General features: G+C 40.2%; 1 protein-coding gene across 3 annotated transcripts in view; it reads left to right on the top strand.

Annotated features, from left to right (window-relative positions):
• The first annotated feature begins 7190 nt into the window (after positions 1-7190).
• Positions 7191-13119, top strand: part of LOC309400965 (pleckstrin homology domain-containing family M member 1-like) — a 35413-nt gene continuing 29484 nt past the window's right edge. Inside the window, exons 1-3 of one of the 3 annotated variants that reach the window (XM_081969783.1) lie at positions 7281-7410; positions 7857-7930; positions 12157-12284. The gene's annotated coding sequence lies outside the window, so the exon portion shown is untranslated. Of the gene's footprint in view, positions 7250-7280; positions 7411-7856; positions 7931-12156; positions 12285-13119 lie in introns of those variants that run through there. The other 2 variants (XM_081969784.1, XM_081969782.1) reach the window with 2 other exon arrangements.

Genomic DNA, 13119 nt, shown 5'->3' with positions numbered 1-13119 from the left:
TAATTGCCACTAAGTCACAGGCTCTCTGCCTTATCAGCTTGTGAGGGTCACTGGAGGGCCTCCCATGAAACCAGCCAAATAAGAGAAACACACAGTGTTCTCGTGATGGGAGCGCACAGGTTTTTACCTACACGTCTCTTTTATTGGTTACCAAAATGGGCAGTTACAGAAGGCAAACAAAGGAATCATAGGGAAGATTATGATTTCATACATAGCAACACTTTACACGTGATTATAAAAAGTAGTTACACAGCCAGAAATAGAGATGAATACCTCCCCTTCATTACGGCCAGGAAAGGAATGTCAAAATATTATCTGCAATAGATTCCCTCTCTGCCCAAGGACAGCCAGAGAGAAATGTGTTTCTTTGAAGTCTATGTGTCAGTCTTTTGTGTAAACCGAAGTATCAGCCTTCACAAGGCACCAGGCTAATTAATGATTGCAACATCAGCTAGGCCAGGGAAAATAGGTATGTATTTGTGTTACAACCCCTGGTATATTTGGGCATTCCAGGGGTTGTAACACACATACATACATACATACATACATACATACATACATACACACACACATACACACACGCACACGCACACACACAAAAAGAGGTTTGAAAGGCTAGAGTGGCACTGCTTATTAGAGGTTTTTTTTCTTTTTTTCTCTCTCTTTTTTTTTGGAAACATGGATCAACATATAGATGAGGGAACCTTAAAATTTCAAAATATGTTGGATGGAATCCAAAATATATTGGAAGAATTTGGGAGATTTGAGAAGAAGTTGGATAGACTATTGTTTCTCACAGTAAAAGATGATGGGGTTGGAGCCCCAAAAATTAAAGAAGAGAATGAAGATATAGAAGATAAAGATAAGACAATAGATGAACTTATTAATGGAGCAAACATGGGTGAAAGTGGAAAGAAGGGAATATGGAAAAGTGAACATTTGGAGCTCTATCCCAGATTTCAAAATACAGGAGAAAAAAAAAGGCGACGATGATGGAATTAAGAAGAGAAACCTTTTCAGAAACACGTTTGATAACCAAAGACAAGCTAACCTTAATAATAGTTCAAGGGCAACGAGATTATATGAGAGATCTTTTAAGCAATAAAGTGCGGGGAGAAGTCTATAAAAACTTTATAAAGGAGTTAAAAAGAGAATTGACACAACTGGCAAGAGAGATAAGACTGTTTTGCTACTGGAAAGATACAGGTTGCTAATGAAAGTTGATGATAAAAAATTAATTAATTTTGGGTGATCAATAAGTAGGAATTTTAGTATTTTGTAGATTGTTTTTAGATTGTTATTAAATGTTTATTCATTAACAAATAATTAATTAATTATGATAACAATAATGAAATTGTAAACTTAACTAGGAAAAGCAACTTGGATATAAATTATAAATTGGGAATTGGGAAAAAGACCTATAAATTTTATTAACAAATTTTTGTTTAGATCTTGTTATAAAGGTGTAATTTCTTTTGGGTCTGATAAGAGAGATGTGATATAAATAGTAAATAATTTGTAGCTAATTTGGTGATTAATGAGTGGGAAGTTTAGTATTTTGTAAATTGTTTTAGATTGTTATTAAATGTTTTTTCGTTAACAAATAATTAACTATGTTAACAATAATGAAATGATAACCTTAACTAGTAAAAACAACTTGGATATAAATTGTAAATTGTGACTTGGGTAAAAGATCTATAAATTTTATTAACAAACTTTTGTTTAGATCTTGTTATAAATGTGTAATTTCTTTTGGGTCTGACGAAAGGAGATGTGATATAAATAGTAAATAATTTTTAATTAACTACAACAATAACAAGGAAATGTTAATGGATGATGTTTAATGATATATACATGTGTTGGTATTGTAAAAGCAAATTGGATACAAGCTCGAAATAGTGAGATGGGGGGAAGGGGGGGGGAAATGCTTAGATATTTTATTAATTGATTTTTTTCAGAATATGCTATAAAGGTGTAATGTTATTGGAGGTCTATTGAAATTGCTAATTAATGCCAGTAGGTGGTTGTGTCTTTAAACACAAATGATTTCAGATAAAAGCATGTTTAAATAATTACAGTTAAATGAGAATTGTGGTACATTGATAGTAAAATACCCGTGTCCCTCCTGGCTGGTACTGGCAACCTGGAAGGTGACACGAGGCTGGCTTCTGGGCCTGGTGAATGCCTCATTGGGCGAGGGATCCTTACCAACTGCCTTGAAAGAGGCAGTGGTGAGGCCCTTACTCAAGAGGCCTTCACTTGACCCAACGGAGCTAGCTAATTATCGTCCAGTCTCCAACCTTCCCTTTCTAGCGAAGGTTGTTGAGAATGTGGTGGCACAGCAATTTCCGCGACACCTTGACGAATCCGAATATCTAGACCCACGTCAGTCCGGCTTCCGACCCGGGCACAGCACGGAGACAGCCTTGGTCGCGTTGGTTGATGATCTCTGGAGGGCCAGAGATAGAGGTTGTTCCTCTATCCTGGTCCTATTAGACCTCTCAGCGGCTTTTGATACCATCGACCATGGTATCCTATTGCGCCGGCTGGAGGGGATGGGAGTCGGTGGCACCGTTTTGCGGTGGTTTGGCTCCTACCTCTCCGACCGGATGCAATGTGTGTTGACAGGGGGGCAGAGGTCGACCCTGAGGCCACTCACTTGTGGGGTGCCACAGGGGTCGGTCCTCTCGCCTCTCCTGTTCAACGTATATGTGAAGCCACTGGGGGAGATCATCCGTGGTTTGGGGGTTGAATATCATCTGTACGCTGATGATACCCAGCTGTACATTTCAACCCCAAACCACCCCAACGAGGCTGTCGAAGTGATGTCCCGATGTTTGGAAGCCGTCGGGGTCTGGATGGGGGACAACAGACTCAAACCCAACTCCTCCAAGACTGAGTGGCTGTGGCTACCAGCACCTCGGTTCAGCCAGCTGACTCCATCGCTGGCCATAGGGGGCGAACAATTGCCCCCCGTGGAACGGGCGCGCAATTTGGGCGTCCTCCTAGATGCCCGGCTGTCAATGGACGACCATGTGACAGCCGTGGCAAGGGGGGCATTCCACCAGGTTCGCCTGGTGCGCCAATTGCGCCCCCTACTGGACCGGGATGCCCTACGCACGGTCACTCATGCACTGGTGACGTCTCGCCTGGACTACTGCAATGCTCTCTACATGGGGCTTCCCTTGGGACGCGCCCGAAGACTGCAGCTAGTCCAGAACACAGCCGCGCGGGCTGTCATGGGGAGTACTAGGTACTCCCACGTAACACCTCTCCTGCGCGAGCTGCACTGGCTGCCTGTGGTTTTTCGGGTGCGTTTCAAGGTCTTGATCACCATCTTTAAAGCGCTCCATGGCATAGGACCTAGTTACTTGCGGGATCGCATCCTGCCACACCCTGCGGCCAATTCGCTCTCACAGGGAGGGACTTCTCCTGGTGCCGTCCACTAGGCAATGCCAACGGGCGGCGCCAAGGAGTAGGGCCTTCTCTGTGATGGGCCCAACCCTCTGGAATGACCTCCCCCCGACATTAGAACCCCCACGGACTTCCGCTCCTTCCGACAAAAATTGAAGACTCACCTGTTCCGATTGGCTGGCCTGGCACAATCATAACTGTTACCTCCTGGCAGACACATTTCTTAACTGGTATTTTAGGGGAATTGTTTTTAAATTTAATTTTATGGGATATTTTTAGGGGTTTTAAAACTATATTTATATACTTTACTCAGCTGTACAGTTCTTTTTAACCTTCTTTTTAACCTCCTCCATATCTATCTTCCTACTCAACAATTTTAACTGTTCAATTATTTAGTTATTTATATGATGTATTTCTTGTATGGACTGTACACCGCCCCGAGTCCCTTTCGGGAGAGGGGGCGGTCTATAAGCGCTCAGTAAATAAATAAATAAATAAATAAAATACATTTAAAAAATTGAATTAAAATGTACAATTCAATATGAATGAAGTATAAGTAATGATTGTGGAAGAAACGCACAAAATTTATTTGTAACCAATCGACAGGCTTTCTACAAAATGGAATGAATGATGATTCTTTTTTTGTGTTTTTGTTTAAATAAAATAATTAAAAAATTTCAAAAAAAATAGCAAAAGGCACAAGTCTCATTACATTGGGCAACACTCTGGAGTATCTCAGAACCCTATAAAACCCATCCATTCATCCAACAACAGGGTCAGCTGTCTCAGAACTACATGCTGTTGTTGGATCTTCCCATTAATAAACTTATCTTAAGCAGCCTTTTATTCCTGACTTGGAACTGCAGCGGGATTTTTCTTCCTACAACTGCATGCACTTATTTTGGGAGTGAGGATTGATGGGTAAAACTTCCAAACATACAGATTGGTATTTGGCCCCTGGCCACTAGATGGGGCCAGAGAACAACAACAATATATACACAAATTATATGCTGGTGTGTGACAATAAATACTTTATTTTGGATTCTAAATTGGCATGGATCTGCTAGCCTCTGTTCTGTTATTTCTGATTCTGGATGTTGTTCTTTGGTACATTTGTTTCAAGTAATCCCTTCTTGTTGGACTTTATCTATAATAATATCATTATTTCTTTGTTTTCCATCAATTGGGTGTGGAGGGGGTGGCCCAAGGGGCGGGTTGGGGTTGAATTCAAACTGTATGTGTTAAAACATAATGAACTGTCTGCTGTATGAGGGTGTCTGCTGTGGGGAGACAGGATGATTGTTCCACCTAGGCTGAGGGTTTCAATATTGGATGCATTGCATGTAGGGCATCCTGGAATTGTCCGGATGAAATCATTGGCAAGGACTTATGTGAGGTGGCCTAATTTGGATGGGGAGATTGCAGAGTAGATAGCAACCTGCACATCGTGCCAGGAATCCTGACCAGCTCCCCCAGAGGCGCCTGTGCATGAATGGGAGAGGCTTAAGGCACCCTGGTCTAGGGTACACATTGATTTTGCAGGCCCCATGCATGGGCAAACTTTCTTCAAAGTTGTGGATGCCTACTCGAAATGGTTAGAATCCTCATGACCACCACAACTGCAGAGGCGGTTACCAAGGTGCTATGGAGACTTTTCTCCACGCACGGCCTACCAGATGTTGTGGTTTCGGACAACGGCCCAATTTACAGCCATCCAATTTGAAACCTTCTTCGCAGAGCAGGGGATCAGACATGCCCTAGCCGCCCCTTTCCAACCGGCCAGCAATGATCAACTGGAAAGAATGGTGCGATCTGCCAAAGAAGCTCTATCTAGAATGGGCCCAGATGATTGGCAAACCCGTGTTGATAAATTCCTCCTCGTACAGCCCATCACGCCAAGTACCATTACAGGAAGAAGCCCCGCTGAACTGTTAATGGGTCACCAGCTAAGGTCTCCCTTGGACCGGCTGCATCCAAACTATTCTGCTGAAACACCAATTAGTTCGATCAGTCAACTCAGGTCATTTAGCATAGGAGATCAAGCATATGCCCACAACTATGCTGGGGGTACTCTCTGGATTCCTGCCACAATCGTTGAAATTACTGGCCCTCGCTCTAACCAACTAGAGCTCGAGGACGGTAGAAGTTGGAGAAAGCACAATGACCAACTCCGAGGCCACTCCACTCTTAGGCAACTAGAAATAACTCCGACACGAGTTAGCCAAGGTTTTACCCAAAAGGCGCAAACACAAACTCCTTCCACAGACTACTCAAGCCTGAAAGAGCTGGGGAACTTAGCTTGGGAAGCAGGAGTCCATTGGCCATCTCCAGGCAAACTGACTCTGAAAATTCCAGCCATGCCCCAGGGAAACTTCCAGGTGCTTCCATTGGTCGAGCCTGCGCTCCAACTGAGTTGCGCAGGTCTGAAAGGATTCACAAGCGCCCCGTCTACTTACGGGACTAATTGGGTAAGCTCAACTAAGAGGGGAGGGGTGTTAGATATTGAGACTGTCAGTCAGGCCAGCGCTGGATCTGTACATAGTTTGCTGAATAAAGAGCTGTTGTTGTCACTGAAGCTTGAGTCCTATCTCATCCGTTCACTCTATCTAACACACATTACTCTTATACCGAAAGAAGATGCAGATCTACAGCAGATAAAAATTTAGAATGAAATCCACTGGGAGCCACCTCATATAAGGCAGGCTCTGAGCCCCTTTAACCAAAAACTTAATATAAAAACTATTATATTAAAAAATTTATCGATAGAAGAGAATATTTGTAGCTCAGGGTTAAACTGCGGGGTCCTTGGTGCTCTCTGAGTTTGATCCTTTTCTTGCAGATGTTTCATTACTAAACTAGATAACATCATCAGTACTAGGTAGGCAGAGTCAGCAAAAAAGAAATCCATGGTAAATTGATCTCAGAATCAATACGGTCATTTCCCATCTTTTTCTCATTCACGGTAATCCAACTACATAATTTCTGTTTTGAAACTACACCTGAGTCCAAATTTGATTTTGAAAAGCCAGTTAACTAAAAGATAACCAGAATTGGGGGTGACTTTCTCATATTTTCAATCATCTAGCCTAGTGCAGTCTGGCAATCCTCAGCATTGCCTGTGTGAGGAACAAAAATTCAGCACTTGTCGTCCGTCCGTCCCCAATGAAAAGAAACGCGTGGCACATATGACAAGAGAAATCCAGGACAGAATCGTAACTTTGATGGGGGAGCCAAGTATAATTGCGCTGCCTGAATATCATCAAAGGGACATATTCTAAATTTTATGGTAGCGAGAAATTTCCCGCTATAATTTGCCATCTTAGTACGGGACACGCGTACGTCTGCGAAAAGCAGCAACGAGGCGGGATCACAATGGTATTTCCCCCTGCCCCCCTCCCTATTCCTTAGCAATAGATATTGGAAGCAGACACGGCGCTTCGACACTGATAACGCATTTGATAACGGATCGTTTTTGTGGGGGGGGGGGTTGAACTTCACTGTTCAGAGTATTTCGGAATTTACCCTATACGCTGTATGAAATAGTATTTTTTGTGTGTGTTCGACCGCTGTAAAAAAAGGAGAAGGCAGAAGGGTGTTACTACTCCTACTCAATATCGTTGGTTCACTTTTTGCACTTGAAGCTTCCCTCCTCAATCTCAGAATAGGATGAAGCAGCTACTGAAACGGAAGCCTAGTTCACTCTAAGCGTTTTCCATTTTTGAAGCTCTAAGTGGCACGATGACGTAAGAGATGCGCCTGCGCTAAACGCGGCCGCTGATTCAGTTCACTTCCGGGTTTTCCCTTTGAGTTTCGTCGGGGTCGCGCTGCGAAGCTGGTGAGATCCCTCCCCCCTCCCGCTAAGCCCCGCCCCCTGGTGGGGGGAGGAGTCGGTAGGGAGAGTCTGGGGAAAGAAGGCGAAGTAGCGTTGAAGGAACGCAAGCGGGGAAAGATTTGGGGAGGAAACTTGTAGGAAGGTGTGGGAAAGAAGGTTAAAAGGTAGGTGGCGGGAAAACAACGTTGCTGGGGGAGTGGGGGGATCACTGCCGGTTACTCAGCCTGGTGACAGGAGAGACAAATACCCGTTTCCTTGATTTGTCCCGATGACAACCGGCAGCTTTCTTAGAGACATTCCAGGAATTTGATCCTTGTCTTCCCTGCCTTCTCTTAGCTTTGCTAAGTGTAATCAGTTTTTCTAATCTGTCATCTTCTTGAATCATTGACAAGGGCTGTGGAATTAAGGGGGGGGGGTGGAATTCAGAAGAAGTTGTCCTCTCTCTCTCTCTCTCATTCTTCAGCTCTCCTAACTATATTACTACTGAAAGGAACACTACTTTAATAAATCAGTGTTGTCTTCATTTTTGTTCCTTATAGTCTTATCTATGTTTATGGTTGTGTTCCTCACTAGGATTAATTTTCTATTTATTTCTCTTGTATGTGGCCAGGTTTATCTGTATTTGAGCTCAAAAGAAACTAAGTAAGATCTTGACTTTTTCAACATCAACTGCAAGTTCATTAAGTAAGTAGGTTTTTATTGGTTTAATAATATTAGATGTTTCACATTCCATCTTTATTTCATATTTTATGTCTTTTAACTCTTCTTTAAATTAATAAAGTGCTGTTGTCTGCATATCTCAAAATATTTCAACTCCCATTTTGATTGTGTCATCACTTCCAGTCATGACAGTCATATAATATATTCACTCTGTAAATATGAAGATATGAAGATAACAAGATTCTTGTTCTCCATCTGGTTTAACTCTCCAAATTCAGTTTTTACAATAATCTGGTAGCTCATTTTAAAAATCTTTGTTCTAGACTTCTGCCAATCTGCATACTTTCTACACTGGTATAATTTACACAAAGCCCTTGATATATTCAAATTAGGCAAAAATGCAGTAAATATTTATTTTCTTGCTATTTACAGAGAAGTAAACTACTGTCATTCAAATACAGTGCTACAACTCCAATGAATAATTGTTCATTTCTATAAACAAGATTAAAACTCTCTGAATAGAGTTTTGCTATGAGGGCAATCTTTCTCTCTGTCCATTAAATTGATGAGATCATTGCTGAAAGAGATTCTTCAGAAAAGCATAAAGTTTATGTCTACAAGTAGTTCTCTATTTACAACCATTTATTTAGTTTGTTTTTGTATGCTCAAAATTACATTGACACTGAAAAAAGCAACATATGACCTTTTTTCATATTTACAACCATTACAGCAGCCTCGTCACATGATCAAAATTCAGACGCTTGTAACTGGCATATATTTGTGACAGTTGCAGTATCTTGGGCTCATATGATCACATTTTGTGACTTCTGACAAGCTAAGTCAATGGGGAAGTCAGATTTAGTCAACAGCCAGGTTACTAATTTAACAATTGTAGTGATTCACTTAACAGTTGTGACAAGAAAGCTTGTAAAATGGGGCAAACTGATCTAACAACTGTTTCTTAACAACAGAATCGTAAGTCTAGGACTACAGCCTAATTGTCTTTTGTCTTAATTTACATCCATACAAAGAATCTCATAATAGGATTCCTAAATACAACTTCAAAAAAGCAAACTATGATCTCATAGCTGCCGACCTCTCATCTCCAGATTGGCAAATCCTATTCAATGACTGCAAACACTGCTGAAGACTATTATAACACTTTTCTAAGGTCAAAGAGTCATTAATCTAGATGTACCTTTTGTAACACCCAAAGCCAAAAAGAACAAATTACCCATATCAATAAGGAAATTGCAATTTTAAAAAAATCCCTTTGGCAGAAAAATAAAACTGGCTATGAAGCTAACTTCAAAAACCAATACAAAACCTTATGCCACCAAATAAAAACAGAATGTACCAATTACCACTGCAAACAGGAGGAAGAGTTGTTACACACGAAATCCAATCAAGCCTTCTATAATTTCGTAAACGCCAAACTTAAAGACTCAAAAACCATCCTACCTCTAAAAGGGCAAAATGGTGTAGATTGTAATGATGATGCCGGTAAGGCCAATCTCTTCAACAACTTTTTCAGTTCAGTTTTTGTCAACAGCAATGGCTTCTCCCCCTCATTTCCTACTCATACCATAACCAATTGCAATGAGCTAATCCATATTGATTTACTGAAGATACAGTCAAAAGGGCACTACACAACCTAAAGCTACCTCATTCTTGGCCTCGATGGAATATGTGCCTACTTTCTAAAAAAGCTCTCCACTGCCTTAGCTGAACCTCTAAACATCATCTATGAAGTATGCTTTAGAACAAGCTCCTTGCCTAACCTATGGTCATTAGCAACAGTCCTACCTATCTTCAAAAAAGGAGACCCCAGCCTTGAGAATCTCCCTTTGCTGCATCACCTGTAAAGTCATGGAATCCATCATAAATCAATCCATCACCCTCCACTTAGAGACAAATAACCTATTCTCTAATAAGCAATTTGGTTTCAGGAAAAAAATTGTCCTGTAATCTGCAACTCATACACTGCGAAAACATTTGGACCTCTCAACTCGACCAGGGTAAGCAATAGATGCAATCTACATAGATTTCTGCAAAGCCTTTGATTCAGTGGCACATGACAAACCTCTGTAAAAACTAAGTTTTTACGGCATTTCTGGATCTTTGCACAAGTGAATAGTTGCATTCCTATCAAACAGGCAACAGGTAGTCAAAATTGGAAACACTATATCTAATCTTGCACCAGTTAACAGTGGGGTTCCCCAAGGCAGCGTTCTAGGATCAACACTCTTCCTACTTTACATCAATGACCTTTGAGATCATATTATAAGCAGCTGTTTCCTCTTTGCCGACAATGTAAAACTGGCAATTTTACTACTCTACAAAACAACCTAAATCTCTGCTAACAAATGCTCGGTCCTACACATTGGCAATAAAAATCAGAACATCAAATACAAGCTGGATGGAAACGATCTAAAAGATGAGCCACACTCTGTCAAAGACCTAGGAGTACTCATTTTGAAAGGCCTAAGCCCCAGAGCTCACTGTAACAACATTGCTAAAAAGGCATTCAGAATAGTCAAAATAGTTATTTTACGTAGTTTTCTTTCTGGTAATGCTATGCTGCTAACTAGGGCATACAAAGCCTTTGCCAGACCTATACTTGAATACTGCTCACCTGCCTGGAAGCCATACTGCATATCAGACATCAAACATTAGAATCGGTCCTGAGGTATTTTACAAGAAGAGTATTCAACTCCTCAGCTCGTAATAAAATTCTGTATACCACCAGGCTTGAAATTTTAGGTCTGGATAACCTTGAACTATGCCGTTTATGTTCCAACTGAGCTTAGTGCACACAATAATCAACCATAATGTCCTACCAGTCACTTCAACTGCAATAACACAAGGGCTATCAATAGGTACAAACTTAATGTAATCCGTTTGAATCTTGATTGCAGGAAAAACAATTTCAGCAATAGAATAGTAAATGTGTGGAACACCCTACCCGATCCTGTTGTTAGTTTCTCTAACCCCCATACCTTTTACCTTAAGCTGTCTACCATTGACCTTACACATTTCTTAAGAGGTCACTAAGGGGGCGTGCATAAGCGCACCAGCGTGCCTACCATCCCTGTCCTACTGTCCATTTGTATGTACTCTTTAGGTGTTTATAGCTATGCTTTCCTTATTTCATCCATTTATTTGTGTCATTTTTTCATGTGTTTTTCATACTTGCTTCCTTGTACTTATTGACAAATAAAATATAAATAAATAAATAAATACCTATATGTTGCTTGTTGCAAGTTTGCTGACAAACAATTACCTTGAAAAATACATTTTACCATTTAACAGTTTCAACAGAAATAGTTCTCTTAGTTTACTCTTTTACCAGAGCACCTCCCAGATGTGTAGGAATACTAATTCCACATCTCAATGCACCTACCACAGCTATGATGCAGGGAAGTTTTAAGAATATACATTTTATTAAACATTTGTGTCACTCTAGGAGTCACCTTTAGAGTATATTTTTATTGCCAATTTAGCAGGATATGCAGACTGAAATTATTATGACTCTCCTTGTAAGTAGACCCAAAACATCAAATTTCTCTTCGTTGATTCTGCTATAAGCTGATAGAGGCTCAGTCATTACTTAACCAGATCACTGGATTCAGGGCCAGAACCTGTAAGCTTAATATTAAAAGGCAATATGGGAATATTATCATATTTAATTGATAAGTACTTTGCTTTTTCCTATCCTATTATGAATTTAAGTTGCTTGTACCTGTAAAGCTCTTATTTATTCAGGATTTGTTTATAAGTTTGTATGTCTTTTACTCTTTTTGCAAGTGAGTGTGTGTGTGTATGTATACACCTGTGTGTGTATACATACACACATACACATACACAAATCTATTTGATATTTAGTGATACTACTTTATAGATACTAGTTTATAGTAATGCTATTAAAATTATAATTACAATCATCAATAATGCTAATTTATGATCATTATAGAATTGAATGTTAAAAGCTGGAAATTCTAATGTTTCTTAGCAAGTGTCTTGCAGAGAAGTGAAATCTATATTTTTTAAGAGTTCCAGTTGAAGAATGATGCATTACTTTATTATAGTCAGTTGAATGTTGAGGGCTGAGAATTGTCTTATGACATAAATGTTTGTGGTCTACAGCCACAAGAGTTGATTTACAATTAACTAAGTTGTCATATACTTGCATGTTAGACTTCTGTCCATCTCAAGCAATCTTACAGGGCAATTCTATTCTCCTTCATTAGGATGCTAAGAAATCAAGCAGGACCAAAGAGAAGACAAGGTAGAAAGATGCAAGTGGCTGTGCTTGTACAACATTCTGGCCAACCATATTTTGTCTACAATCCAGCCCATATACAATCCAGCCTATATGGTTAGTTTAAGGAGGAGTGTCTAACACAACTCAGAAAGTAAACTAACAGTAAATCATGATTCAATTAACAATGAATATGCTCATTGTGCAGTATTTCTTTCATGCTGGTTAAACATTGCAATAAAGATAAGTCTTCTTTAGTTTTCGTTGCTTTTCTTTAAAGGTCTTTCCATTGGAAGGAAAACTTTGACGCACTCAAGAACTGACGAAAATATCTTTCCTTATTTCATTCCTGACATTTCTCATTTTTAGGACTACCAGATCTGGGCAGCTAAGAGACATGGAAAACTCTTTTGTTGTCCTGTCATTATCATCTCAGTTGTAGTCTGATAGCTCCCTAATTCTTTTCTGAATGGGAAACAGTAGGGACTACAGTATTTGTACTGAGGTCAGGTGGGGAAAACAGGTGTCCAATTTCCATCTCCTGATGCAAGGCATTATTAGAGGCCATAAGATTATGGACATAAGCAACATTGTATGAATGGTTATTTGATTGATTGCTGTGGAATTCTTAACAGGAAATAAAAGAGAAAAGGCATAGCTGAAGTACTCCTGTATCCTAGCAAGCTTCAGCTTTCTTAGGAGGGAAAAATTCTTTGAAAATAATGCTTACAATTGCAATTACAGAAAGCAAAAGAAAAGTACTATTTCTGCATAGTTGTCGAGCCAATTTGGCGTAGTGGTAAAGTGCTGGTCTAGAAACCAGAAAACTGGGAGTTGTAGGCCTCCCTTATACATGAAATCCAGCTTGTTGACATTGGGCCAGTTGCTGTCTTTCAGCTCAATCCACTTAACAGGATTGTTGTTGAGACAAAGAATTAGATATGATTGCTAC

Source organism: Natrix helvetica (genome assembly GCF_964273705.1).
Source record: "Natrix helvetica genome assembly, chromosome: Z".
Lineage (NCBI taxonomy): Eukaryota > Metazoa > Chordata > Lepidosauria > Squamata > Natricidae > Natrix > Natrix helvetica.
The sequence above is the reverse complement of the archived record's forward strand: the minus strand, read 5'-3'. Positions and strand labels throughout refer to the sequence as shown.